At 32.2% G+C, this 5014-nt stretch overlaps 1 protein-coding gene across 1 annotated transcript in view; it reads left to right on the top strand.

Moving 5' to 3' along the window:
• The window catches only part of LOC107695689 (RNA binding protein fox-1 homolog 3-like), a 304812-nt gene that overhangs the window by 5474 nt on the left and 294324 nt on the right, over positions 1–5014 (top strand). The gene's annotated exons all lie outside the window — the stretch shown is intronic.

Genomic DNA, 5014 nt, shown 5'->3' with positions numbered 1-5014 from the left:
AGAGTATATATATATATATATATATATATATATATATATATAATTTATATTTTGATATTAGTATTAATATTCATATTAATACAGCAATTATCAATGTGAACATTTATATACTATTAATATCAATATGAATAATTATTAATTATTCTGTAGTAATATTGTTTTTTAATATTAATATTAATAGCAATATGCATATTAATACAGTAACTATTAATAGCAATTGTAATGTTGATGATAATACTGATTATTATTAAATATTGTATTGCTATTAATATGATTAAATCATATTAATATTGGTATTAATATAAAAAAATATGTGTAATATTAATAATAGTATTAATATAAAATGTTTTTTTGTTAATATTAATATAAATATTATTAATAATATTAGTATTGATGCAGTAATATTAATATATAATAATAAAATATGAAATGTAACCATTTTTTAAATTAACATCTTATTTATTATTTGAATATTTAATTGATAGTAATAGCAATATTAGCATTAATACAATAATTAATATCAGTAGTAACATGATTAATATTGGTATTAATATTAGTTTATAATAATGTTTTAACATGTCATCAATATTATTAGCAGTATTAGTATTACCGCTATTTTTACAGTAACAGTTCATATTAATATTCATGTATTCAACTGATCATTCATTTATTGTTTATTTGTTTTTATGGTTGATTGATTAAAAGCATTTGTGTTGTAATATAATATAATAATTTTGATTGTAATATAATCAGAATTTTTATATATTTTTTCATTATTTTATATAAATCTTGCTTTTATGGATAGTAATTGCAAAATATTTTTCTTTTAAATGAATGAACGGATTATTTTATTCTTTATTTAATATTATATGTATTAATATTTAGTAGCAATCTTAATAATTTATCGTCGGTGTTAATGATCTCAGTATTAATATTGATTAATTCTTTATTTTTGTATTTATATTATTTTTATTAAATTAGCAATATTAGTATGAATACAGTAACAATTAATGTTGATAGTGATTTTATTAAGATTGTAATACTATTTATTATTCCATTAATTGGTTTATGACTGGTTTGTTGGCGATTTGATTGATTGATTGTTTGATTAATATATAAATGTTTTTTTTTTATTTGCTGATAAATCATAGAATCAGTGCATTTGATTGACAGCTTACTTTAGTTCAGTTACAGATCCTGATTATATTGAGCAAGCGATGATGAAAACATTGTGTCTGAATATGATTTTGTGAATGTCAGACCTCTCTGATCTCTGAAGAGCTTTGGGGAAATATGATTGGGCGCTAATAGAAATAAGGCAGGTATCTGCAGTGCTGCTGGAGAAGTGGCTCTCATCCGTCCATTGTTTGCTAATTAGTCATTTGGCAGCGTCTCTTTGTGTGTGTTTTTGAGTCGGCGGTTCATCTGTCCCTCAGCGAGCAGGTGTGTGTTAATCTGGCGCTGATCCTCGTCCTCTGATGGTTTGCTGTGATTTCAGCAGCGTTTAGTCATTGACTGCACTTAATCTCATTCCTGCACAAACCAGTCAAAGCCCTGAACTAACAAACCCGTACGCTGACTGACGTCTTCATCTACAGCTCACTTTAATCCAGTTCACCTCTGTCTGACAACAGGCCTCTCAGAGGAGCATTTGAGTGCTCAGAGTTTGCTCAGCCGTTGCTCAGATGATTGAATGGTTCTCAGCTAGATTGCATTTACAGTATGGATCAACTTGCAAGTCTCAGCTGTTGCTCAGGGGTTAATTTAAACGTTTAAAAAAGTGTTTACATTTAAAAATGTAACACGTTATTTATTTATTTATAATTTTTATATAAATATATATTTGGTATTATTTTATATATGAAATAAAATAAAGCATTACAATTTGAATTTTATTAAAAACATTATTTCAGATTGTATTTCAGTTATTTCATTTACAATAGGCCTAAGTATCAACTCTTTTCAGATGTTGCTTAGGTGTTAGTAAAATAAAACAAACCTGTCATTTTTATTTTTATTCATTTTATTTTGTGTTATTTGTATATTTTATTTTATTTATAAAAACGTACCTAAAATAAAGATACAAATATTAAAACGAGAAATAAAAAATGAAATAGAAAAAAGAAATTAAACGAGAATGTTGTTTAAAATGTGATTATTCATTGCTCTGAAATTTTAATGTTTTAATCTTATTTATAGTAAGTGTCACCTTCATATTAGATGTTGCTCGGCTCAGGTGTTAAATAATAAATCAAATAAAACATTTTACTTTGTTTTATTTTACGTCATAAAATAAAGAAAAAAAAATGTATTAACATTTTGTTTGTTCATTGCTCATAACATTTAATGGTTCTCAGTTATATTTAATTTAAATATCAGCGTTTTCTTAGATGTTGCTTTTTAATAAAACTTTTTAAAATTGTATTTTGTTTTTGTTTTATATTTGATATTACATATATTCAAACGAGAAAGCAAAAACAAATCAACTTTGTCACAGATGTTGCTCAGATATGAATAAAATAAAACTTTTTGATTTGATTTAATTAAAAAAAAACTTATATTTTATATAATATAGAAATAATATTTTTTATGAATAAAAATAAGAAGAAATAGAAACAAATGAGTAACTAGTCATCATCCAGTAAGAATCTAGAGCTGTAAAATGAATGTGGAGCAGCTCAGATCATTTGATGAGAAATATTTCAGTTTTTTTTCAGGCTTTTGATTCCAGATTTCATTATCTTGTCTAATCTGAGCACAGTTTGAGACATTACTGAGATCGCTTCTGAAACTCTAGCGCTGCGGTCCCTCTGAGAAGAGTCATCTGAGAAACAGACAGGAGTCTTCACTTGTTCTGTTTGATCAAGGTGTTGTTGAGATCTCATTTGTGATGTTTCTTCCTGTGGGTGTCCAAGATCTGGCTCTGGAGCAGGGGTTTGTGGGTAAACAGCAATGGGAGGATTTATCTGTGGTTCTTACATTTGCTGACACGCGGCGTGATCAATAGTGTATGCTGTGTGTGTGTGTGAATTGGCAGAGGAAACGGGGAGGAAAAGACAATTACCTGCCAATGCGCCACTGGAGACACAACCGTTACGCAGACGACCTTCATCTGACAGTCATGTGACCTCTCTGTCTTCATAACACTTGTGTGTGTTTCTCACTCTCACTGTTTAGTTTTGCTCCTCTCATCCGCCAGTTATATTCCTGAGGAAGTTTTGCGCAGGCTTCTTTTTTATTCCTGACACCTTTCTTGTCGTTTTCTTGTCCTGTGTGTGTTGGTCAGTGTGTGTCATCTGCTGTGTGTCATTAAGCGCCGGCATACAGTCACATGCTGCAGCCCATTATTAACTCCTGCTTTGTCTTATATAATTCTTATGAATCTTATTGTCAACACACATCCATGTTGACATTTGTCATGTTATGAGGAGAACATACAGAATCTCGCCACTTCTTTCACATTTTCTGGGCTGGTTGTTGGAGAAAAGTTCATTTTTCTAAGGTCTGTGAATTTTCTGTGAATCTTCTTATATATATATATATATATATATAGTCAAAAGAGAAAAAAATATGATATATTATATGATATTATTGATGTTAATTAATTAATTAATTAATTTATTCATAAAGATTGAAAATTTTATATTGTTTCTAAAGTCTTTAATATTTAAGAATTGTTAACTTTTATGATTTAAATAATTCAAATATTGAACATATTTTAAATATATAATATATATAATATATTTAATATATTTTAAATATTTATTTATTTGTTCAATGATTCATTCATTCATTTACTGGAAACATTGAATACATTTTACAAACATTTTAAATGTTCTTTTTAGTCTATTATAAAAAAAAACCTATTGTTTACTATTTACAATAAGTTGCAAGTGTTTGTTTGTTTGTTTATTTATTTATTTGAAACCTATAAATATAGAAAATACATAAGAAATAAATGTAGTTTAGTGTAGGTTTTTTTGTGTTCTGTGCTTTGACTTGACTTGGTCTGGATCTTAGGCAGATCTGGTATTGGTCACTTGCTTTGTTGCCTGCTGAGATCTCGTATTTCACCGTATTTCAGAGCACCGTAGATCTCGATTCGGTACTGAAGTATCTGTAGTGCAGTAAGACCTCAACAGGAAAGAGACTATCCTTGAGAAATGGACACTGATCTGTGTAGTTCATCACTTACGGTCTCTCCTCATTCTCTCAGGCCTGCTGTTTGAATCTTATGTCAACTGTCTGTCCATCTGAACATCTGTCTGTTTTTAAACAGATCTGTAGACGTGTCTGTCCTTCTGTAAGAGATACGTGTATGTTATAAAGGTAGCTGTCAGTAAATGGACTCTGTCTGGAAGCTCATTCGTGACGTCAGAGCTCTTTCCGGCCTGATAAAGCTTGAGTGCTAATCGCTGTTCAGAGTGAAAGTTGACTGCAGATGATAAGAGTGGACACATGAAGAGTCAAAAAAGAGACTGATACCGATAGATAGATAGATAGATAGATAGATAGATTGTCAGGGGTCTGGTCTTCTCCCTCTCACTACCAGAGGTCGCCACTTCCCATCCTCCCGGACTCCGTTACCTTGACTCCACACACCTGTGTATACACTCACACACACACAGCTGTTGCCCATCCTGAGGGCTATTTATAAGCCTTCCCCATGCCTCTCTGGGCAGATTATTAATTATTGGTACATGGACTGATGCAAGCCAGAAAGTTTCCCCGGGGCAGCGGTGTCCGCTCACAAAGCTCCGGAAGTGGCGGTGTCCGCTCGCAGTTCCCCCGAGGCGGCGGTCCCCGCTCACGATCCTCCCGAGGCGGCGGTGCCCGCTCACAAGCCTGCCGAGGCGTCGGTGCCCGCTCACGAGGCTTCAGAGGCGGTGGTGTCTGCTCTCAGTTCCCCCGAGGTGGCGGTGTCCGCTCTCAGTTCCCCCGAGGCGGCGGTGCCCGCTCTCAGTTCCCCCGAGGCGGCAGTGCCCGCTCACAAGGCTCCGGAAGTGGCGGTGGC

This window comes from Sinocyclocheilus anshuiensis, unplaced genomic scaffold (genome assembly GCF_001515605.1).
Source record: "Sinocyclocheilus anshuiensis isolate Anshui unplaced genomic scaffold, SAMN03320099.WGS_v1.1 scaffold1075, whole genome shotgun sequence".
NCBI lineage: Eukaryota > Metazoa > Chordata > Actinopteri > Cypriniformes > Cyprinidae > Sinocyclocheilus > Sinocyclocheilus anshuiensis.
Note: the sequence above shows the minus strand (reverse complement) of the source record. Positions and strands in the feature narration are given on the sequence as shown.